Raw genomic sequence first — 25,111 nt, 5'->3', positions numbered from 1 at the left:
TTGCATGTGACAGTTGTGTCCACATTTGCTTCACTTTCCTGTTTCTTAGGCACAGGATTTGGGTCCTGCTTCAACTGTGCCTGTGACGACACCTTTGACCTAAGTCTCTGTGGCCCTGACGCTGCTCCCTGGTCTCAGTAGGTGGTAGAGCTTTGTGTTTTTGTGAAAAGGCCATCTGACAAAGCACAGTCTGTTAACTTCAACACTACTTTACTATTTAAACCATTTATTTCTTTATTTGAATGTATTGAGTGTCACAGTAAGAGAGGGAGAGGGAGAGGGGGAGAGAGAGTGTGTGTGAAAGAGAGAGAAAGAGATCGTCTATCCTCTGGTTCACTCCTCAAATGTCCTCAGTACCTGGGGCTGTACCAAACATAGCCAAGAACGCCATCTGGGTCTCCCACACAGCTGGCAGAAGTCAAGTACTTGTTCCACCATCCACTGCTTTCCCAGTGCACAGCAGGAAGCTGCTAATGAGTAACCCATCAATACCAGATGTAGGCACAGACCTGCATGATTAAGAACTCCACTTTATCCTGGAACCCCACACACCTCATCCAGATACATCCACCATTGAATGCAAGACACCTGTGTCCACCTCGCTCAGCCCAACATGTAATGCACCTGGAGAACTGCACTGAGATCTTTCTGCAGAGACCCTTCTTTAAACTGCACAGCCGGGCAATTCTGCCTTAGACCTGAGCTTCCATTCAATCCAGCTGTGATTACTCAGGGCCTCCCCCTGGGGGAAGCACTTACTCAGCATTTATGGGAACAAAGAGAGCAGTGCCCCAGGAGCCTCAAGAACCAACAGCATGGCCTGGCTGGTGTCTGCCTGGGCCATGACAAAGCCTCGCTCCTTGACCAAATGTTCCTGGAGCTCTTCTGACGCCTCTGCTCAACAAGGACTGACCTGGGGCTTCAGCCTCTGTCCTTGCCAGCCCTGGCCAGGATCGCTCACCCTGGCTGCCTGACCACATTTCTCACCCCACACCACTCCACAGGGGACATCTGATCACCCCAGTCTGCTTTCAAAAAGAATCCTGCTAGGTCACTTTAGCAAAGACCGACCCTACCCTTTGTCAGCCCTCCTCCTTCCAGGCAACCTTTGAGTATCAGTTCCCAAGGTTGCTTCCTGAATTCCTACTTGAGCCCAATCTCTCTCCCCTGTCCTGGCATGTGGGGTGGATTTTCATCAGCACATAAACAATCTGCATATAGACCTTTCTGAAGAAGCATTTATTCAACCCTTGATTTCCAGTTGTTATTTTCAGCAATCGCACCCTCTCTCCCCCATCACAGAGGGATCTCAAGAGAATTCACAGAATTAGCACTCTAGTCACTGAGTAGCCAACAGAAGTCGTAGAACATTTGCAGGTCTTAGTTGATAGCAATGTTTGGATTTCCCCATTGGCTGGGACATTTGCTGACAGTGTAAAGTCCTTTAGGTTAAATCAGGACAGGCTAGGAAGGAGGACCTGTGGCTGGAGCTGGCGGTGAGTTCATAGCTGTTCAACTTTTTTGTCCTTGATAAACTGTCCATGAGGGCCCTCGGCATCTGGAGGCAAAAGGGCCAAGTACACGGGGGTCTCTGCTCCTTCTTCTGGGCTTTTGGGAGCATTGGGTCCCGCCATGTCCGTTCTCACCCACCCTGGGGTACAGGCATTCAGGAGGATCTTGTCCCCTCCCCTCTGCTCACTCAGGTGCCTGGCCTGGATTCTGGACAGCACAGTGACTCCGATCTTGGTCACTCCGTAGGTAGTGTCAGGCCAGCCTTCCTTCTGGTGCACCCCCTTCTTCGCGTCTCCCACAAACTTCTTCATGAGCCCCACCAGCTCCTCCTCCGTGATGGTCTCACTGCGAAACTTGTGCTGCAGCTCCGGGCTACAGGATTTAAGGGTTCGGTGACCCTCCAAGCTGGACACATTCACCACTCTGCCTAAAATGCACCAGAAATCACTATATGAGGGGCCAGTGCTGTGGCACTGTAGGCTAAGTCTCTGCCTGTGGCACCGGCATCCCATATGGGTGCCAGTTCATGTCCCAGGACCTTCTTCTCCAATCCAGCTCTCTGTTTAGGGCCTGGGAAAGCAGTGGAAGTTGGGCTAAGCGCTCGGGCCCCTGCACTGATGTGGGAGACATGGAAGAGACTACTGGCTCCTGGGTTCAGATCGGTCCACTCTGGCCAATGCAACTGTTTGTAAAGCGAACCAGCAGATGAAAGACCTTTCTCTCAGTTTATAACTCTACCTATCAAACAAATAAATAAGTTTTAAAATATCACTATGTGAAAAGGTGTGCACATCATGGCTGGTAAAGACCGAAGCTGATGGGGATTTAAGACCAGAGAACGTTCTCTTGAGAGACACACAGCAGTGTGTATTCTAAGGGCAACAGGCAAGGATGGTGCGGTACTGGCATAAGAAGCTCCAATTTTTAAAGACTGATTTGAAAGTCAAAGTTACAGAGAGAGAAGGAGAGACAGAAGGAGGGAAAGGTCTTCCAACCTTTGGCCACTCCCATAGGGATAGGGAGAGACAAAAAGATACAGATTTTCCACTTCCACTCCCCAGATGGCCGCCATGGCCAGGGCTAAGCCAGGCCAAAACCAGGACCAGGACTTTTATCTGGGTCTCCCATGTGGATGGCTGGGGCCCGAGTACTTGGGCCATTTTGTGCTGCTTTTCCCAGGCCATCAACAGGGAGCTGGATCAGAAGTGGAGCAGCTGGGACTCGAATAGGCACATATATGGGATGCTGGCTCGCAGGGGGAGGATTTACTGGCTACGACACCACGCCAGCCTGCAGGAGCTCCGTTGTTGCCTTCAAGTCTGAATCCGTAGAGGAGGCAGCGACATTGGAAAATCCATCCTTTGAGGTCCTGCCGAACCAGAGTCTTGGAGGCAGTAGGACCTTCCCCAGGGACAGGTCAGGAAAACAGGCTAGGAGTTGAGTAAGTCGTATGAGCAAGTCCTCAACTCTCCACCTCACATACCAGTCTTCCTGCAAGTGTCGGCTGGTGCCTCTCGGTGTAGATGGAAGGAGTGTGGCTGGGGTGAGTGTCACAGCACTTCACAACAAAGACAGTGACCGTGTGCTGTGTTGGGAACAAAGCCCACTGGAGGGCAGTGACCATGAGCCTGGAGTTAGCGAGTCATGGTAAGGAGGCCCCTGTAAGCCACGCTCAGGGCCTGGACTCTGGGGAGGGGCGAGACCGTCAGAGGTGGACAGAATGCCAGAGAGGAAAGTCCTGGAGAAGGGAGGTCCCAGGGGAGGTTCGCACCTGTCCACAGCCACACCTGAGGGCAGCTGCGCACCTGGATGCATGGGTTGGGGTAGACTGAGGGAGCTCAGTCCCAGCCCTGGAAGTGACCATGGAGGACGGGGCAGGGCAGGGTGACCGCCAGGATCAGGTAGGTGCCCACAGTGACACAGGGGTGGAGGAGCAGCCTCTGGAAATGTGTTTTAGCCTGCGAAGGGCATCAGGAGGTGATGGAGAGGCAGGACAGCTCAGGGTGTCTAAGGAGGAGTCGTCCTCTGGGGGATACAGTGGGTGACTGCTAGGAAGGACCAGCCAGGCTGACTCAGGTCACTCAGGGAGCAGAGAGGGCCCAGGGTGGCACCCCCAGGGCCTCAGACATGAGATGGGCATGGCAGATATGAGGAGCCTCTCCCAGGAGACCTGTGAGCTAAGACTGCAGGGTCAGAAGGCACCAGGTGTGCCAAGGGCAGAGACCGCAGGGGCAGTGCAGGAGCAGGGACGATGTCCTGACCCAGGACAGCCCCTGGCAGGGGCAGCAGCAGGCTGGTGCAGCTGGAGCAGGACAGGCAGCAGGGATGGAGCTGAGAGCCCAGGTAGCAGGGCCAGCTCCCTCCTGAGGGCACAGCGTGGGGTCCCCAGGAGACTCACCTCCGGGCCTCATGAGAGGCAGCAGCTCTGTGCAGACATCTCGGGTGCCATGAAAGTTTGTCTTCATAGTCACTTCCGCTTGAATATGAAGGGCATGGTATCCTCCACTTTTAGGGCAGAGAGAACACTGTCAATTAACTGCAAGCACAGGGGACTACTCCATTTAGTAGAACCGCGTGGGACATGGGTGACTTCTGAGTTGGGTCTGGGTGCAGTCACAGCATCGCGCCAGCGTCTATCCCTGGTTTGACCGCGGCCTCTCTCTGTAAGAGGGCAGCACTGGGAGAGGCTGGGCAAAGCCTGCTGGCCTGGGCTCTGGATTTAACCAGTTCCAATTTACTTATTTCAGGAGCAGCTTAAAATCTACCCCACGCCCTGACGCCAATCACCCAGACACTGCGAAGAAAACCTTGGAGACAAGGAAACACAAAGGTCTCTGTGGCTGGACTCTGTGCCTCCCCCATCCCATTCCGCCTCCCCGAAAGGTGCAGGGCACAACCCAGGCTGCCCTGACAGGCGTGGCTCACTCTGGCTGGAGGTTCTGGGCGGTCCCACCCCCGCGTCCCCGCCCTCACTTTTGAAGGCGATGCCCGCGTTGTTGACCAGCACGTCCAGTCCCCCATACTCCTTGCGCAGGAAGTCGCGCAGGGCGCGGATGCTCTGCAGGTCCGTGATGTCCAGCTGGTGGAAGCGCGGGCTCAGGCCCTCGGCCTGCAGCTGCTGCACCGCCGCCCGGCCCCGCGCCTCGTCCCGCGCCGTGAGCACCACGTCTCCGGAGAAGAGCCGGCACAGGGCGCGCGTGATGGCGAAGCCAATGCCCTTGTTGGCGCCGGTCACCAATGCCACGCGGCGGTCACTCGTCATCGCTGGGCTGTCACCGCTGGACCACTGCGTGGAGAACGACCCTGGCGCGGAGCCTGCGCTATGCGGGGTGTCCGGGAGTCTACGCCGGTCTGGAGCCCGCTGGATGCGTGCCCGGAGTCTTGAGTGCGGTGCAGCTTCGCGAGTGCGCCGGCGCTGGCGCCGGCCCCGCCTCGGTAAGGCTTGATTTCTTATTACTGCACCTAGTGACCTCGGTGGACCTTGCGAAACCTGCAGGGGGAAAGGGAATGTTTGAAAGTAGGGTTACGCAATAAACTCGGAGGAAAATTACAGGGGATCAGCTTCTGTCGGGTCCCTCCCTGAGCGCATGGAAGCTAAGCTCCTGAGAGTCCTTGGCCAGGTTTTCCTCTTGCAGTGGGACGCGTTTAGGGAAGCAGCGTGCAGTTTGCTGTCTGCGCGTGCCTGGAGCGCCATCGCCTTACCTGGCTGGGTCCTGCGGTGCACAGGTGCGAGGGGGCCTCGCAGCCCTGTTTTATACACTCAGTGTGTGCGAGTGCACCTTTATATCCCCATTCAAAATGAAGAAATGGATACATCCTCGGGGGATTTATAAATGGCTCAGCGGTGGGAAATGCATTGTCCTCCCTGCTTCCAACAAAGGGATAAGTGACTTGAAGGTCAATTTAATTTCTGTGTCATCGCATAGGTTGCCACTAGGCACACGTGTCCGTTTCAATGTCAGCTTCAATGAGCGGCATTCATGCAATGAAAAATGTCGTTGCAATAGCCACATTCTAGATGGGCAATGTTCGTGTGCCACCGTGGCCACTGTTTTGGGCTGTCCAGATCCAGGACATGTCCATTCTTTTTTTTTTTTTTTTTTTTTTTACAGGCAGTGTTAGACAGTGAGAGAGAGAGTGAAAGGTCTTCCTTCCATTGGTTCACCCCCCAAATGGCTTCTACAACTGGCGCGCTGCGCTGATCCGAAGCAGAAGCCAGGTGCTGCTTCCTCCTGGTTTCCCATGCGGGTTCAGGGACCAAGCACTTGGGCCATCCTCCACTGCCTTCCCGGGCCACAGCAGAGAGCTGGACTGGAAGAGGAGCAACCAGGACTAGAACCCGGCGCCCCAACTGGGACTAGAACACAGGGTTCCAGCGCCGCAGGCAGAGGATTAGCCTAGTGAGCCCGGGCGCCGGCCCGGACATGTCCATTCTTGAAGAAGGTTCTGAAGGAAGGTGCTTTGGACAGATTCCAGGAATGCTGCTATTTTAACGCAGGTTTGTGATCAGTGGCTTAGCAGAATTTAAACTGGGAAAGGCCCTTGCTCTTCTGGCTGTTAGTGTTATTAAGATGGTTTAGCTTCACATGCAGTAGTACAATACAATCCAGGGATTTCTTAGGCTTTATCCAGTTCCATTTTGTCTTCACAATTTTTAAAACTGCAGTACAATACCACAGTGAGCCATTTGACAACAAAATAATCCTCCATCCTGTTCGGAGCTCCCTAGTCTTAGGTGTGTTTGGTCCAGCACCGTTTCATCCCGTGCAGTTTTGCGTTTCCGCCACTGCAGTCCAGATCGGACCTTGGCACCCGCACCAGGAGCCCCTGTGGCTCTGGTAGAACTAAAGCACTCTCCCGGAGCCCCAACCCAGTTCCCGCCTCTGACGGCTTTGCATGTGCTCAGCCTTTCTACCATTTTGTGGTTTCAAATGTTACACGTATGGACTTATACAACGTGTATCTTCATGGATTTTTTTTCTATTCAGGGTAATTAAGAACGTTATTGCTTCCTTCTCTCAGTGAATGTTTGCTCTGTTCGTGGCTGGCTTTTTTCCACACCATTAATTACTTTCTTCTGTAGCTGGGTATGCATTATTAGAAGAAGAAAGTGGGATGGATTAAATTTGCTCATAGCCATCGAAGATAGAACAGGCTGTTCAGGGAACTCTGGGCCTGGGAGCCTCCTGATATTTCAAATCACAAACTCTAGGAGGGACGTGAAGTAGGATCTTCACTCTGATCTGTGTTTACTTTAGGAGAGTTGTTCAATGGGAGAAGCATGCTCCATAAAATGCAGTCTAAAAATATTAGGCATTAATGAAAATTCAGTATATGATATAGGTGGCATAAACAGTTAGTGGAGGAAAGAAATAAATTTTCTAAAATTGGTCTAGAGAAAGGAAGTGATGATCAGAAAAAAAATTACAACATACACCAAGTAATTCGTAAAGCGAGAGAAGAAAGCTGATTTACAAATGAAACCATAAAAATTGTATTTTTAGTGTGTGTAAAGATCTTTATAAGCATGGGAATAAGGGAGGAATCATAGGGGAAGTGACTGACAGATTTCACTAGAAGATATTTTTTGAAAATTTGTTCTTGAAAATCATGAGAATTTAAACCCACGCTTAAGCTCTACGTGAATGATTTTGTATTTTGGATCTTAATTCTAGTGGTGTGTTTGTGAGGGGCCCCATCCCTGGGACCTTGTCTGGGTTCTAAGCAAATCAAAATAAAATCAAAGAGTAAAGATGGGAGTTCCTGACACTGCTTAGTGGTGGACATCGGCGTACTGAGACCAGCCTGGCAGCTGTGTGGAGAAAGAATCGTATCACATCTGTTGTGGAATAACCTTCACACCTTTAATGCACTTTACCTGGTTTGAGCAGTTATTTTATTTTTCTTAAAGAGCACTGGTCCATGGTGTCGATTCAAATAGAAAATGTTGGCACAGGATTTTGTTAAATTATGAATTGTGAAGCCTCAGGGGCTTTCCTGGCTCACGAACTTCACTTGACACTGTCTTTTCTCCTTTCACTTTTTGCTTATCTGAGGTGCTCAGTACAGCATGGACTTTGGCTCCTGGATTCAAACCGCGGCCCAAATGCTTACTAGTTATGTAATTCTAAACAATTTAGTCAGTCCTGCCAAAGGTGAACCAAGCCATGTACCCGTGAAAGTGTTCAGGACAGCTTTTAATCAGCAACGTGTTATTGCAATAATAAGTTGGCCTAGTGGAAGCTGAACTCAATTTTTATTTGTAGAGGAGAGAGGGTGGATTTTAAAGGGAGAATGAGAGACCTGAAAGGGGGAACGGTGGGGCTTGAGCAATCAGGGACAGAAAAATTACAGAGGGCTGCTTCGTAGAAATGCTGGTTAATGGCCGTGTCTGGTAGTTGACAATTAGCAAAATGAAAATTCTGTCCTACTAAAAAGACTGAAAGAGGATCTGTCATTTCTGATGATTGCATTTCAAAGGAATGGCTTGCAGGCCTGTAACATACCTTTGAAATGATTCCAAATACTCACATGGTTTGCTAGGTGATGTTTTAGGGTGTATTTGCCATCTTCAAGAGTGCTACATCTTACTAGTTCTTAGATGTGAGAGCCTGGAGTGAAATTACCCTCTCCTTGGGAATGTTATCTCAAATGTTGTCAGATCTCCCCTACAGGAGTTACGGGCCTAACTACTGGACTTTGAAATACATACAAACTTGAATTTGACCAACATTTGGAGACCTTAGACTAAGACTATGCACACAGTAGGCTGTACTGTCAGCTCCTTCTGCACATGTGTAGAGCTGCAGCAGGCTCTGGAGCTGTGAAGTCAGTTACAGCACCCCCTAGCTCCACCCTCTAGTGTGTGCGGGGTGGGCGACATCATAGGTGGTTACTGTCTCCACTGTGGTGGTCAAGCCAGCATCTCCCGAGAACCACTGGCATAAAGATGCACTTCCAACCTTAGGTAGACTTCGCTTCCCACCAAGGCCTACTTTTCTAAAAAAATTACTTTATTTATTTGAAAGGCAGAGTTACACAGAGAGAGGAAGAGAGAGAGAGAGAGAGAGAGAGAGAGAGAGAGAGATCCTCCATCCGATGGTTCACTCCGAGAGATAAAGAGAGAGAGAGAGATCCTTCATCTAATGGTTCAATCTCCAAATGGCTGCAACAGCTGGGGCTGGGCCAGAGCAAAGCCAGAAGCCAGGAACTTCATCTGAGTCTCTTATGTGGGTGTAGGGGTCAAGCACATGGACCATCTCTGCAGCTTTCCCAGGTGCATTAGCAGGGAGCTGGATAAGAAGCAGAACACTTAGGACTCAAAGTGGTGCCCATATGGGATGCTGGCATCACAGGCGGTGGCTCGACTAGTTACACCACAATGCTGGCCCTGGCCTGTTTTTATACTGATTGAGAAATTGGACTTTATTTTGGAGCTTATTCACTATGTGGTCAACATACCTTGTATAATGGTTGTGTTCCCCATGAGGTTTGGTTCTGTTAATCTCTCCCTCTTTGAGCATTTTGGACATAAGAAAAATTCTCCTTGTATAGCAACAAAGCATGCGGTTTGTGAAATCATACTTTGATCCAATTTCCACTGTATTTAATGAAGTCCTTGAGAAAAACTCTCCTGAGGCAAATGCACATCTTAAAGGGACAGAGGAAAAATTCATATCTATAAGACTTTTTCAGTTAATGCTTTAAGAAAATGTGGTCAGGGGCCTAATGTTAGATGTTGGCTAGAATGAGGTTTTTGTTTGTTTGTTTGTTTTTGTGTTTTTGTTTTTGTTTTTGTTTTTGTTTTTGTTTTGGCAGCTTTGAACATCTTAGGAAGGCACTTAAATGGAGGGAACAGGGTCATCCTAGGGACACAGCCCTGAGTTATTAGAAACTATGTTAGTGCTTAAGTAGTTTTTTTAAATTATTTATTTTTATTTTATTTGAAAGGTGGACATATTACATTAGATCTGGGTCACACCCCAAATGCCCACAACAGCCAGGGCCGGGCCAGACTGAAGCATCTGGGTCTCCCACGTGGTGGCAGGGTCTCAACTACTTCTGCTGCCTCCCACATTACACATTTCTGGAGTGGAGCCAGGGCTCAAAGCAAGCACTCCAATGCAAGATGCTGGCACCTGAAGTGGGCTCTTAGCTACCGTACCAAATTCCCACTCTTACTGATTAGGTCTTTACATTTGGAGGCATGGGGGGTGAAATCATTTGTGCTGAGAAGCTGTAGTTTCTTTTTATTTTATTTTATTTTATTTTTTTGACAGAGTTAGATGGAGAAAGAGAGACAAAGAGAAAGGTCTTCCTTTTTCCATTGGTTCACCCCCCAAGTGGCCGCTACAGCAGGCGTGCTGTGGCTGGCACGCTGCAACGATCCGAAGCCAGGAGCCAGGTACTTCTCTTGGGCTCCCATGCGAGTGCAGGGCCCAAGCACTTGCGCCATCCTCCACTGCCTTCCTGGGCCACAGCAGAGAGCTGAACTGGAAGAGGAGCAACTGGGACAGAATCCGGCGCCCCAACCAGGACTAGAACCCCGAGGTGCCGGCGCCACAGGCAGAGGAGGATTAGCCTAGTGAGCCGTGGCGCCAGCTGAAAATCTGTAGTTTCTATTGGACAAGCTTTTGTTCAGAGGACTCTGGCTAGTGTTTGATCAAGAAGAGAATCTTTGTCAATTCCCATGAGGAAAATCGGAACATACATCATTTTCCTCCTTCTTGAAAGCAATGCTCGCCTTTCAACCACGCCTTTCTCCCTTCCTAAAAATATTTATTTTCATCTCCTTGAAAAGCAGAGCAGTAAATAGATAAAGATAAAGAAAGATAGAGAGAAGTAGATCTTCCATCTGTTGGTTCACTCCCCAAATGTCCACAACAGCTCTTGCTGAAGCCACGAGCCCAAAACTCCATCAGGTCTCCCAAACGGCTGGCAGGGGCCCAGGCACTCACACCACCTTCTGCCTCCCAGGATACATTAGGAGGAAGCTGGGTTGGAAGTAGAGTAGCTGGGACTGGACCACAATGCCACCCTTTATTCCTGTCTTGAGTACAGTTTATAAGAATGGATGCCTAGAGCTACATCCATGATCTTAAGACCACAAGTGAAAACAGAAAGGTGATTTGAACAGCCACCTCCCTAAGAATGGTCATATGGAAAGTAAGAAAGAGCGCTGATATTCAATGACTTCTCTGAATTATCAATCTGTTAAGATAGTCATACCTTGGAGGCATTTTAGTTCCAGACCCTCACAATAGTGATTATCACAACAAAACAAGTCTCATGAAATTTTGTTTTCCCAGTGCCTATGAAAGTTATATTTACACTATCGTCTTTTAAGTATGTAAAATAGCATTATGTCTAAAAAAGCAACGTATATACCATACTTAAAAAATACTTTATTGTGGGGTGGGCACTGTGGCACAGCTCATTAAACCATGGCCTACAATGCCAGCATCCCATATGGGCCCCAGTTCAAGTCCCAGCTGCTCCACTTTTAGTCCAGCTCCTACTAATGCACCTGGGAAAGCAGCGGAAGATAGCGCAAGTCCATGGTCCCCTGCATCCACTTGGGAAACATGGAAGAAGCCCCTGGCTATTGACTTCAGCCTAGCACAGCCCCAGCTGCTGAGGCCATTTGGGGGAGTGAACTAGCAGATGGAAAATCTCTCTCTGTCTCTGTCTCTCTAACTCTATGGTTCAAATAAATAAATCTTAAAAAATAAAAACACTTTATGGCAATGAAACAAATAATAATAATAAAAAAAAAAACACTAAAGGGTTCATCTGAGCCTTCAGCCAGTCATGAGGTTTTGTTGGTGGAAGGTCCTGCCTCCTTGTTGTTGACTTCTGATTGGTCGAGGTGGTGCTTGTTGAAGATTGGAGTGGGTGTGGCAGCTTATTAGGACATCAGTAAGATTTCCCTGTAGCATCCAGTGCTGCTTGACAGCATTTCGCCCAGTGCAGAACTTCTCTTAGAACTGGACTCAGTCTTCCCAAGTTCTGCCATTGCTTTATCAACTAAGTTTCTGTAATAGTCTAAATCATGTGTAATCATTCTAGCAATGTTCACAGCATCTTCAGCAGGAGTAATTCTACGTCAGGAAATCATTCTTGCGGTTCATCTGTAAGAAGCAACTTCTCATCCAATAGAATTGCAGCAATTCAGCCATATCTTCAGGTTCCCATTTTAATTCCAATTTTCTTCTTTAAAGATTTTATTTATTTATTTGAGAGGTAGAGTTACAGAGAGAGGGAGAGACAGAGAGAGAGGTCTTCTATCTGCTCGTTCACTCCCAAAATGGCTGGACCTGGGCCAATCCGAAGCAAGGAGCCAGGAGCTTCTTCCAGGTCTCCCATGCGGGTGCAGAGCCATTTTCTACTGCCTTCCCAGGCCATAGCAGAGAGCTGGATTGGAAGAGGAGCAGCTGAGACTTGAACCAGTGCACATATGGGATGCTGGCACTGTAGGCAGAGGTTTGCCCACTATGCCACAGTGCTGGCCCATCTACCACTTCTGCTGTTACTTCCTTCAATAAAGTATTCAGTTCCTCAAAGTTATGTGTGAGGGCTGAAATCAGCATTTTCCAAATACCTGTTAATATTGATATTCTGACTTCCTCCCATCAGTCAGGAATGATTTTAACGGTGTTACATTCTGCCAAAGTCTCGAGGCTGAATTATGGAGTCTACTTCTGAGAGTCAGCAAAGCCAGCAAAGCTGGTGGCTGCACTGGATGGGGAGTAGGGGATGGGGGGAGGGAGGGAGGAGTGATAGGGTGGGGGCATGTGCTCTCCAAATCATGCAGCCCTTACAGAGCTCAGGGTAAGCTTATAAAGGCAAAAACCACATCCTGTTGGGAGTTAATCCAAAGCCAAGCATTCGTTACAGAAGCCAGAACAAGCAAGGTTACGCTTATCTCTGAGGGCGCACTGAACCCATTTTCCTAGCACTTAATGTAAACAATCCTTATGAATAACATTTTTACAAGGCTAATTTTTGAGTACATAGTAGTTGTGCAATTGATTAGAAAAAGAGGACAAACAGAGTGATTAGAGATCAGAGACAAAATAGAGTGACTCAGGTCAGGCCAAAGCTCACTTCAATGGCATCTAGAACGGGAAATCTTTCTAGAAGATTTCAACTTATTTTGCCCAGACCCATCAAAGGAATCACCATCTACAGCAGCTGTAACTTTACAAAATATGTTTTGAAAATGATAATACTTTAAATAATAGTTGCAATTTGGGAGCTGGTGCCGTGGCTCACTTGGTTAATCCTCCACCTTGCAGCGTTGGCATCCCATATGGGCCCTGGTTCTAGTCCCGGCTGCTCCTCTTCCAGGCCTGCTCTCTGCTGTGGCCCGGGAGGGCAGTGGAGGATGGCCCAAGTGCTTGGGCCCCTGCACCCGCATTTGAGCCCAGGAGGAAACACCTGGCTCCTAGTTTCGCTTGGGCACAGCGCTGGCCGTAGCAGCCATTTGGGGGGTGAACCAACGGAAGGAAGACCATTCTCTCTGTCTCTCTCACTATCTAACTCTGTCTGTCAAATAAATTAAAAAAATAATAGTTGCAATTAAAAATAAAAGTTGCAATTACCCCTTAATGCATTGACTGTAACGTGGCTGCTGTATTAGCAGACATAACAATATGAATTTCATGGGCTGCAGAATGTTGTATGAACAGCACGAAAACAACATTAACCCGAGCTCTTGAATGACCAGGTCCATTACCATTTTTTTTTATTATTTGACAGGTAGAGTTATAGACAGTGAGAGACAGACACAGAGAGAAAGGGCTTCCTTCCATTGGTTCACTCCCCAAATGGCCTCCATGGCTGGTGCTGCGCTGATCCGAAGCCAGGAGCTAGGCACCCCTTCCTGGGCTCCCATGTGGGTGCAGGAGCCCAAGCACTTGGGCCATCCTCCACTGCCTTCCCGGGCCACAGCAGAGAGCTGGACTGGAAGAGGAGCAACCGGGACTAGAACCAGTGCCCACAGAGGATGCCGGTGCCGCAGGCGGAGGATTAACCAAGTGAGCCATGGCACCGGCCCCATCCATTGCCAATTAGTAGTAGTGTTTTGAAAGGATTTTTTTTTTCCTAAGCAGTAGTTCTCAACAGTGGGCTCAAAATGTTCAGTAAAGGGGCTGGCAGTGTGGTGTAGGACGTAAAAGCCACTGCCCGCAGTGCTGGCATCCCATGAGGTGCCAGTTCAAGTCCTAGCAGCTCCCTGCTAATGATATCAGCTGGCCTTATTAATAATTTTTAGATATTAATGATTTTGGTGGGTTCTTGCTATCCAGAGAAGAATTCTGAATATCAGCTTAAAATAAACCAGGTGACATGGTAATTTTTTTAAAAAAACAGTTATTCAGTGAAAGGAATGCACAGGAAAGTGAGGGCTTTATTTAGGGGAGAAGGAAGTCTGGAAGCACAAGCTGGGTCCACACCAGGCAGAGAGCGGGCTGGGAGCCACGCGGAGCGAGGCCTATGGTTATAAGCAGCCACAGGGAGCTTAGCATGGGCAGGAAAGCAAAGGCAGAGAGGTGGCCAAGAGGCTGCATGGGTAAAGGCACAGGACAATAAGGGAGAGGCCCACCATGCTCCAGGCCTTTTATTCACTTAAAAAGGGGAGTGTTTACATAGTCTGATTGGCAGGTGGGTGTACAGGTGAGAGCAGGTAGGGGCATAAGATCACCAAAGGGGGCAGGATGAAGGTGTGGTCTCCAGCTTACAGATGGAATCAATTTGAGCCTATCTGCCTGCCTTTGTCACTAATGTGCCTAGGAAAGCAGTATAAGATGGCCCGAATCCTTGAGACCCTGCACCCATGTGGGAGACCTAGAAGAAGCTCCTGGCTCCTGGCTTCAGATCATCCCAGCTCCAGTCATTGCAGCCATTTGGGGAGTGAACGAGTGGATGAAGCACCTTTTCTCTCCCCTCCTCTGCCTCTCTGTAACTTTGCCTTTCAAATGAATAAATAAATCTTTAAAAACAATATTCAATAAACCACGTTGTAAACAGATGTCTTGCCATGTAGGCTTTGTTGTTTCATCTATAGAACATGGGCAGAATAGATTTAGTATAATTCTTTAAAACCCCAGAACTGGCCGGCGCCCGCGGCTCAATAGGCTAATCCTCCACCTTGCGGCACCGGCACACCGGGTTCTAGTCCCGGTCGGGGCGCTGGATTCTGTCCCAGTTGCCCCTCTTCCAGGCCGGCTCTCTGCTGTGGCCAGGGAGTGCAGCGGAGGATGGCCCAAGTACTTGGGCCCTGCACCCCATGGGAGACCAGGAGAAGCACCTGGCTCCTGCCATCGGATCAGCGTGGTGCGCCGGCCGCGGCGGCCACTGGAGGGTGAACCAACGGCAAAGGAAGACCTTTCTCTCTGTCTCTCTCTCTAACCACTCTGCCTGTCAAAAAAAAAAAAAAAAAAAAAAAAAAAACCTAGAACTTTCCGGAGTGGTAAATGAGCATTACCTTTGGCCACTGACCTTAGCCCCACACAAGCGAGCCAGCCTCTCCCTGGAAGTTCTGGAAGCAGTTGTCCGGTGTTGACTTTTCCTCTCGAGCTGTGCAGGTCCCAGATGGCATCTTCCAATATAAGGCTGCTTAGTTCTGCACCCAAACTCTGTTCTTTGGTGTAGCCGCCTTCATCGGTGATCTTAGCTAGCTCTTCTGGGTGGCTGGCTGCAGCTTCTACGCCGGGACTTGCTGCTGCATTTTGTACTTTTAGGTCACAGCGATTGCTTCTTTCCTTCAGCCTCATCACAAAACCTCTGCTAGCTTCAAACGTTTCTTCTGCAGTTGTCTCATCTCTCTTATCCTGCATAGACTTGAGCACAGTTAAGGCTTTGCTCTGGCTTAGACTTTGCTTTAACAGAATGCTGCGGCGGGGCTGATCTTCTATCCGGACCACTCATCTTTCTCCACACCAGCAGTGAGGCTGTTTTGCCTTCTTAGCATCCATTTGTGTGTTCACTGGAAAACTGCATTTAATTTCCTTCAAGAGTTTTTCCTTTGCATTCGAACCTTGGCTAACTTTTCAGTGCAAGAGGCCGAGTCTTTTATTTTATTTTGTTTGGTTTGGTTTGGTTTGGTTTATTTTATTTTATTTTATTTTATTTTATTTTATTTGACAGGTAGAATTACACAGAGAGGGAGAGGCAGAGAAAGGTCTTCCATCTGTTGATTCACTCCCCAAATGACCATGGTGGCTGGAGCTGGGTTGATCTGAAACCAGGAGCCAGGAGCCTCCTCCAGGTCTCCCAGGCAGGTGCAGGGGCCCAAGCACTTGAGCCACCTTAGGCTGCTTTTCCATGCCATAAGCAGAGAGCTGGATTGGAAGAGGAGCAGCCAGGACAGGAATCGGCACCCCTAAGGGATGCCAGCGCTGTAGGTTGAGGCTTAGCCTACTAAGCCACAGTGCAGGTCCCCAAGAGCCCGAGTTTTGATCTGTGTCATCTTTTGTCAGGTCTTCTTCACTCAGCTGTTGATTTAAAGTGAGAGATGTATGACTGCTTTCTTCACCTGAACACTCAGAGTCTATTGGGGGGTTATTAACTGACCTAATGTCATTGTGTCTCAGGGAGTAGGGATGCCCAAAGAGAGGAAAAGAGATGGGTGAGTAGCTAGCTGATCAGGCCAGCAGTTAGAATACATACAGGGGGCCGGCGCCACGGCTCACGAGGCTAATCCTCCGCCTTGCGGCGCCAGCACACCGGGTTCTAGTCCCGGTCGGGGTGCCGGATTCTGTCCCGGTTGCCCCTCTTCCAGGCCAGCTCTCTGCTGTGGCCCAGGGAGGCAGTGGAGGATGGCCCAAGTGCTTGGGCCCTGCACCCCATGGGAGACCAGGAGAGGCACCTGGCTCCTGCCATCAGATCAGTGCGGTGAGCTGGCTGCAGCCGCGGCGGCCATTGGAGGGCGAACCAACAGCAAAGGAAGACCTTTCTCTCTGTCTCTCTCTCTCTCACTGTCCACTCTGCCTGTAGAAAGAAAGAGAGAGAGAGAGAAAGAGAGAGAGAAAGAGAGAGAGAAAGAGAGAGAGAAAGAGAGAGAGAAAGAGAGAGAGAAAGAGAGAGAGAGAGAGAGAGAAAGAGAGAGAGAGAGAGAGAAGAGAGAGAAAGAGAGAAAGAGAGAAAGAGAGAAAGAGAGAAAGAGAGAAAGAGAGAAAGAGAGAAAGAGAGAAAGAGAGAAAGAGAGAAAGAGAGAAAGAAAGAAAGAAAGAAAGAAAGAAAGAAAGAAAGAAAGAAAGAAAGAAAGAAAACATACAGGGGCCGGTGCTGTGTCGCAGTAGGTTAATCCCCCATCTGCGTCGCCAGCATCCCATATGGGTGCCAGTTCGAGTCCCGGCTGCTCCACTTCCGACCCAGCTCTCTGCTAATGGCCTGGGAAAGCAGTGGAAGATGGCTCAAGTTCTTGGGCCCCTGCACCCATGCGGGAGTCCGGAAGAAGATTCTGGCTCCTGACTTTGGATCGGCACTGCTCTGACTGTTGCAGCCATTTGGGGACTGAACCAGTGGATGGAAAACCTTTCTCTCTGTCTCTCTCTTTCACTGTCTGTAACTCTACCTCTCAAATTAATAAAGAAAATCTTAAAAAATACATATAACATTCATTGATTAAGGTTGCCAGGTTGCATGATATCACAAAACAATTGCAACAAATACTAACATCAGAGCAGAGATCACAGATCAGCATGATAAAATAATGAAAAGCTTTAGAATATTGTGGGATTATCACATGTGATAGAGACCTAAAGTGAACCCCTGCTGATGGGAGAATGGTGCTCCTGGACACTTGATGCAGGGTTGCCACAAGTCTTCAATTTGTAGAAATGAAGTAACTTCAAAGCAATTACAAAGTGTGATGTGGTAAACGATAAGAGCCCATATAAATAAACTAAACAAGGTTCCTATGTAAATAAACTAAAAACTAACTAGAATTGAAAAGAAGGCGAGACTTCAACTCAGCCAAACACAGCTGGTCTTGTGCTTCCCAAGGGAATACTTTGTTCCCATTTTCTTTTGCTGAAAATAATTTCTCTGTTCTGTTTCTGTATTCACCCTATGAAAAGCTTCCCTTAGTGTCTTTTTGGAGGATACCCAAGCTACTTTTGGTTTGAAGCTGCCCAATTCACGAATTTCTGCTCAAAGTCTGAAAAATTTTAACATGCCCAAAATGTTATGAAGAACCAAAGTGACTCCATTTTTAAAACAATAGAAAAGCAGCCTCCGTTTCCCATAGCAGACCCGGGTCCTTGTAAAAGCAGGCATTCAGGCATTATATCAAAGCTCACCAGGGACAGCTAGCTCGGCAGACCAAGGACAGCACAGTAGAGATCGCTGAACAAAGTAACTCCCTGTGCCCAGAGCTTCTATGCTGCATGTAACTCTTTTTTCCTGCTGATGTAGCCCTTTTTTCCTTTAAAAACTCTCCCTAACAAAGACCGGGGCCTCACTCCTTCCTCCGCTGTGTCGGTTGGTTGGATGGGGTCCCTGTTGCGGCTTGTACTCCAGAACAAACCTTGCTTTTGCAGTTTGGTGTGATCGACGCTCTGGGGGTCTCTGCGGGGATCCACATATTTTTTTGGTGCCCAACAGTTATTTTTTAACATCTCCAAGTTTGAAAGCATCTATTTCTAGGACTGCCTTTTTTTTTTTTTTTTTTGGACAGGCAGAGTGGACAGTGAGAGAGAGAGAGAGAAAGGTCTTCCTTTGCCGTTGGTTCACCCTCCAATGCCCGCCACGGCTGGCTCACCGCGCTGATCCGATGGCAGGAGCAGGGTACTTCCTCCTGGTCTCCCATGCAGGTGCAGGGCCCAAGCACCTGGGCCATTCTCCACTGCCCTCCTGGGCCACAGCAGAGAGCTGGCCTGGAAGAGGGGCAACCGGGACAGAATCCAGCGCCCCGACCGGGACGAGAACCCGGGGTGCCGGTGCCGCAAGGCGGAGGATTAGCCTAGTGAGCCGCAGCGCCGGCCATAGGACTGCCTTTTAATTTAATTTGTATTTATTTATTTGTTGGGAGAGAGTGAGCCACAGCAATTTCTATCCAGCGGTTCACTCCCCCAAATGCCCACAAAGGTGTGGAGTCCAGTAGAACCAGCACCTGGAACTCATCCAGGTCAGGCACTTGGGAGGCAGGGAGGCAGCCCCTTAAGCCATGGGCGGGAACCTGGACTTGGGCACCGGAGCCAGTCATCAGCCCTGGCAACTCGGAGGTGTTGGCACCTTATTATGCAGGCGTCTTAACCAGCAGACCTTTAAAAACTTGAATGTCACAATAGTTTTACTGAAAAGTTGCGAATGTAGCGCCTTTCGCCCCCAGTTCCCGTTAGCCTCATCTTCTTGCTATGCTGCATTTGTACAAGGGAGCTGTGGACACTCGGGGCAGCGTCAGCTAAGCTCCGCCTTTTATTTAGGGTGTCCTGCTCCCCCCACTTTCTCCTCTAGGAATACACTGCGTTTAGGTGTTGCGTCTCCAGCTTCCTCTGGTTTACGACAAGCCTGTAGATTTTATTTTGTAGCGACGGAAAAGCGTGTTTTAGGAACGCTGGGCAGGTGTCGCGCGGTTTGCTTTCTCGTGGAAGCACCGGGGCTCCGGGGAGAACCCGGGCCATCAAGGCGGTTCACGGTGCCCGCGGTGCCCTGGCCGTGCTGGCCAGCCTCCTGCGACCCCTTCAATGCTCACTCTTCGGAATCGAGTCCGCAAGCACAGCCTCGAGTCCGCAAGCACAGCCCCGAGCGTGGCGGGGAGGGAGGGCGGACGCTGAATTTTGTCGGAAACAGAGAAATTCAGCGTCCCGTAAGGCCGGCTCCGGGAGGAGGCAGAAACGGCGAGGTGGAGCGGGCCTGGTCCTGGCCGGTCCCGCCAGGCGGGAAGGCGCGGGGGAGGGCGTAGGGAACCCGGGACGCGGGGCCGGGAACCAGCGAGGGCTCGCGGCCCACAGCACTCGCGGTCCCGCCTCGGCGAGCCTGAGGGAACTGCGCATGCGCCTCGGGACGCTCCGCCCCGCCCACCGCCGACGCCATCTTTGAGGCCGTTTCCGGCGCTGAGGGGAACCGGAAGGGCTTCCGTTGCCGAGGTGACGGGAGTGCGGCCGGCTGCGAGGTTCCCTCAGTTTGTAGTTGTTGCGTGCGAGAAAGATGTGAGTGAGACGGCAGGTTGGGCAGTCCCGGCGGTGTTCTGTGCGCCGCAGTACAGTCGCCTCCCTTCCAAGTCGTGCATTTAGCGAGTCCCGCCCCGGCGCGCTGGGCTAGAGGCTAAAGTATCCGCAAATTTCCGACTCTTACTGAACAAATCCACCAACAAGATCAGTAATTAATCTATTACCCGTGATACTATTAACAGATTTTATGTTTTGTGTACCTACTGAGCAAAACCACCCACAAAAACCAGGTAATTCATATATTACAAATGGTGCGATTTAAAAATTTTAAGTTGTATTTCTTGCTAGTTAAAAAAATGCTATTTTTTTCTGTGTCAGTTTTGTATCCTGTGACCTTGCTGTATTCTTTCAAGTTTGGTAGCTGCTTAAGTATTCCATCAGTTTGGCTGCATAAGTGTGTATGTTTTCTGATCAAAGACAGGTTTGCTTTCTTTCCACTCAGATACTGGGATGCTTTTTTTTTAAATAAAGATTTTTTTAAAGATTTATTTATTTACTTGAAAGTCAGAGTTACACGTTACACAGAGAGAGGAGGAGAGGCAGAGAGGTCTTTCATCCACTGGTTCACTCCCCAAATGGCCACAACGGATGGAGCTGCGACCATCAGGAGCCTCCCCTTGGTCTCCCACGTGGGTGCAGGGCCCAGGACTTGGGCCATCTTCTACTGCTTTCCCAGGCCACAGCAGGGAGCTGGTCCGAAGTGGAGTAGCCGGGACTGGAAATGGCACCCATATGGGATGTTGGCACTGCAGGTGGCGGCTCTACCCGCTACACCACAGCACCGGCCCTGTAAGCCAATTTGGTGCGGATCTGAAAGTCCTAGAGAATGTTCTAGATAAAGCGTTTTTATTTATTTGAAAGGCAGAGTTACAGAGAGGGAGAGGCAGAGGCAGAGAGAGAGAAGCCGTCCATCAATGGTTCACTCCCCAAATGGCTGCCATGGCCAGGGCTGGTCCAGACTGAAGCCAGGAGCCAGGAGCTTCATTCAGATTTCCTACATGGGTGCAGGGGTCCAAGCACTCGGGCCGTCTTCCACTGCTTTCCCAGGCCATAGCAGAGAGCTGCATTTGAAGTGGAGCAGCTGGGACTTGAACTGGTGTGATATTTGGACATGTCAGTGTTTTTAATTATATCCTATTCAGACAAGAACAGATTTTTAGTGGACTCACGTAAACCACACATTGCCATGAAAAATCTTACAAAAGTTTTTGGATTTTGGGTAGACTCAGAGGGAAAGGGAATTGTTTTTACCTCTTGTTTGCAAAACTGTATTTCACCAAAGCAGTGTATCCCATAGGAATCACAAGAAAATCTTTAACCTAGAAGAAGAGGTCTTTAAGTAAGAAGCAACAATGGCTTATGGAAGACACAGACACACACAATAAGTTCACGTTGCTGCCTCTCCTGTAACTGCTTCTTGTCCTGCGTGATCTCCATTAGCAGGTCTGTGAATCCATCAGTGTCCTTACCAGTTTTTGGAAAGGTTAGTGTGTTCACTGAGCTTTAGTCAGACAACTGTATTTGCAAACATTTGTTTGTAGTCTCCTTTGATTGTGTTTTCAGAGAAGAACCACAACTGTGGATGACTAAAGATGTGAAAGCATCATGATTAAAACTTGGATAGAATTTGTCAAACCGTTCAAAAGCACAGGAGAGTTTTGCGACCTTTCTGTCCTTCAGGTAGGGGCCTGTGGTGGGAGGGGCACTTGTGAAAGCGTCCCAGAGCCCCCAGGTCTTTGTTATTACTAAGCTCACAATCATGCCTGACGACATCGAATCAGAACCAGCAGGCCTGTATGAAAGTCCAAGAACACTAGAATAGTGTATCAGCAATGCACCTATAGCAATGCGACATGGCATTTGTTTGTTCTATAACTTGAGAGTACTTTCTGTGCAATCCACCTGAGCCTCATCTGCTTGATCTCTGTAGGGTGAGAACTGCATCCATGAAGTCTCTCGGGGGCCCAGCTGCAAATCCCAAGCTCAGAGACCTTAATTTGAAACTTTGATTGAGAAAGCCTGACTACAATATCCAAAGTTTCCAAACGCTTGGTCAAAAACAGGATCCCTGACCCCTGTGAGAAACACTCATCATCCATTCAGCCAGGGTGATTTCACCTGAGTTACAGACCAGAGTAAATTGCAGCAACAAAATACAAAATCTTTTCCCCCTTTTGGTCCCTCACCAACAGAGGCCATGGTAAGACCTGGACTAGAAGCATGAGTGTAAGAAACTGTCTCACTGTTTGGAACAATGTAAAGACATCAGGAAAGACCAGAGGTAAAGAATGAAATGGTCCTGTTCTCCTAGGTTCCAAGACAAACATTTTTAGTGTCCGTTTCTAGCAGGGTGAGAACCAGGGAGGAGAAACAGCTCACAGGCGCTGCCCAGAGAGTCAAGGGCGTCCCAAGTACACAGACACTGTGGAAATCAGAAGCTGCAGTTTAGATTAGAGAACAGATTTTACAATTAAAGATCAAGGCATCTTGTAATACATATTAATATGTCTACATCTTAAGAAAACCTGATTCCTTTAGTGTAGGGGGCCAAATTTTGGTTAACGTTAGAACATTGTTAATGGCACAGTTTTCAGAAACTTATATATGGGATTTTATTTTCATCTGAGCCAAATTAATCTCATAGATGCATGTTTCATACATTTTCTAAAACACTTCTTTAATTGTTCAGTATATGTCTTACTTTTTTTTCCTAGTATTACACCAGCCATGTGGTTTCTGGTCAAATGTTTATTTATTTAAAACATATCTCTCAAATCTCACATATTTACCTATTAAAAACATAATTTTTTTTTGACAGGCAGAGTGTATAGTGAGAGAGACAGAGAGAAAGGTCTTCCTTTGCCGTTGGTTCACCCGCCAATGGCTGCCACAGCGCCGCTGCGGCTGGCACACCGCGCTGATCCGAAGGCAGTAGCCAGGTGCTTCTCCTGGTCTCCCATGGGGTGCAGGGCCATCCTCCTCTGCACTCCCAGGCCACAGCAAAGAGCTGGCCTGGAAGAGGGGCAACCGGGACAGAATCCAGCGCCCCGACCGGGACTAGAACCCGGTGTGCTGGCGCTACAAGGAGGAGGATTAGCCTGTTGAGCCGCGGTGCTGGCCAAAAACATAATTTTATACTTAGAATTTTTACTTTTTTCTACTTATTCGTTTTTTATTTATACTTAGAAGCATTTAACTTGCTTAAATTTATCTATTGTTGGGGATCGGCGCTGTGGCGCAGCAAGTTAATGCCCTGGCCTGAAGCACTGGCATCCCATATGGGGGCTGGTTCTAGTTCTGGCTGCTCCTCTTCTCATCCAGCTCTGCTGTGGCCTGGGAAAGCAGTAGAAGATGGCCCAAGTCCTTGGGCCCCTGCACCCATGTGGGAGACCCAGAAGAGGCACCTGGCTTCAGATCAGTGTAGCTCCAGCCACTGTAGCCATCTAGGGAGTGAGCCAGCGGATGGGAGATCTCTCTCTCTCTGTCTTTACCTCAATCTGTAACACTGTCTTTCAAATAAATAAAATAAATATTTTAAAAAGCAAATTTATCTATTGTTAATAATCATACATGGATTACTTACGAAGACTGAGATACTTAAACAGATACAGTCATTGTAGCATGAGAATGGCAGGGCCCTTGTCTTCACGCAAGAAAGAATTCAGGTGTGAGACAGAGAGTAGTGGAAAGCAAAATAGCAAGCTTTATTAGGGCAGGGATATCTATAAGAACGGATGGGCACCTCTCCACACAGAACCTGAGAGAGAGTGCCCAGTCGCTCAGACTGGGGGAGAGTGAGGCTACTTGGCTGAGTGGAGAGTACACCTGGGCAGGCCAGGCGGGCGACTCAGCAGAGAGGCAGAGGGCTGAGTGCGCAGTCCAGTTGAGGCCAGGGGTTTTTAAGGGGATGGGCCTTGCCTTCCCCTCTTCTCCTACTGGAACAAAGGACTTTTTGGATGTAAATACTAAAAATTCCTTTCTGAGTTTTCCCCGCTGAAGTTATCAGACAGGAGGAAGACTGGCTGAGCCTTGGCTGTTGCAGGCATTTGGGGAATGAACCAGAGGATGAAAGTTATCTCTATTTCTGTCTTTCTGAATCTCTCTCTCTCTCTCAAATCAATAAATAAGCAATAAAAACATGGTTCAATGATTAATCTTTAAATATTGCTAAAACATTGCTATGTCTGTCCGATGACCATCTGACAAAAACAGGAGGCTCTGCCACACACGGAGACCAGTGACCGCCATCATGACCACAGATAAACAGCACTGTGCTGTAGGTCAGTGACGTCTCTGATCATAGGCTGAAGTATGGCCAAAACGTGGGGCTGAAAAACAGGGATTGAAGAAGATACAGAGATATCTTGCCACGTAGGTGAACGACAGTGAAAACAGAACGCATACAAAGCAAGATAGAGTGTTCAAATGCAAACAGTTGGAGCAACAACTGTCTTGGAAGATTGCTATGATTTAGGAAGATAAGATTGCAGAGATTTGTTCATTGCAGAGCGTGTCAGCAGCTCTCCCCCATGACTAGTACTAACCAGCTAGAGAACGGATCTCAGTCTAAATTTTGCCTGATAGCACCTGCCTACTCACCACGCGGGCATTAGACTCAGTGTCAAGACCACGCGGGCATCTGTTGGACAGAGTTTATTCAACCAATGGCCTCCTTGCCCAGCAAGTCTCTATACAATTTTTGATGCCTTTTTAAGAGATTGATTTATTTGTATGAAATTCAGTTATGGAAGAAGTGGAAGAGACAGATATAAAGAGCATTTCCCCCCATTGGTTCATTCCCCCAACTGGCCACAAGGGCAAGGGCTGGGCCAGGCTGACGTCAGAGGCCTGAAACTCTGTCTGGGTCTCCCATGGGGGTGGCAGGGGCTCAAGAGGTTTGGCCATCTTCTCTGCTTTCCCAAGTGCATTAGCATGAAGTTGGATCAGAAGTGGAGCAGCCGGGACTTGAACCAGTACTCAGAGGCACTGCTATCGTCATAGGAGGCAGCTTAACCCGCTGTACAAAACACTGACCCTTGTATTTTTTTTAATAATCAGATTTTTTGTTGTTCTCATAGGTATTAGATAGTTCATTGGAGCATACTCAGGAAGCAGTTATGAGGCATTTGTACCCTTGAACTTGCTGTTTCTCCTTACAGTTCATAGCCAATGATTCTGAGATGATGAACATAGGAAGGGAGAAGTTTCCTCAAGTGACAGATTCCCACCATTCTCCATTGCCATGAGATCCTGCTCTGCAAGCCCAAACTGAGCACAAGGCAGCACCGCAGCATCAGTGGGGAGGTGGGTTGCATTCTAAACTAGTGCTGGAGGAAGAGGTGAAACTGCGGGATTATAATTCACTGCTGCACAACCAGTCAATAGGACACGGGAGACTAAGTCAGTCTAACCAGCATTTGAAA

At 48.7% G+C, this 25,111-nt stretch overlaps 1 protein-coding gene, 1 long non-coding RNA gene and 1 pseudogene across 2 annotated transcripts in view; 1 reads left to right on the top strand and 2 right to left on the bottom strand.

The window, feature by feature from the left end:
* Positions 1-25,111, bottom strand: part of LOC100348276 (carbonyl reductase [NADPH] 1) — a 150,618-nt gene that overhangs the window by 116,264 nt on the left and 9,243 nt on the right. The gene's annotated exons all lie outside the window — the stretch shown is intronic.
* LOC138843082 (carbonyl reductase [NADPH] 1-like) lies at positions 1,219-4,912 on the bottom strand (annotated as a pseudogene).
* LOC138849231 (uncharacterized) lies at positions 4,830-14,542 on the top strand. The gene is made up of 2 exons (XR_011387692.1): positions 4,830-4,947; positions 14,305-14,542. It is a non-coding gene; the product is annotated as an uncharacterized lncRNA (long non-coding RNA).

Source organism: Oryctolagus cuniculus, chromosome 4 (assembly GCF_964237555.1).
Source record: "Oryctolagus cuniculus chromosome 4, mOryCun1.1, whole genome shotgun sequence".
Taxonomy (NCBI): Eukaryota; Metazoa; Chordata; class Mammalia; order Lagomorpha; family Leporidae; genus Oryctolagus; species Oryctolagus cuniculus.
This window is presented reverse-complemented; position numbering and strand designations above follow the sequence as displayed.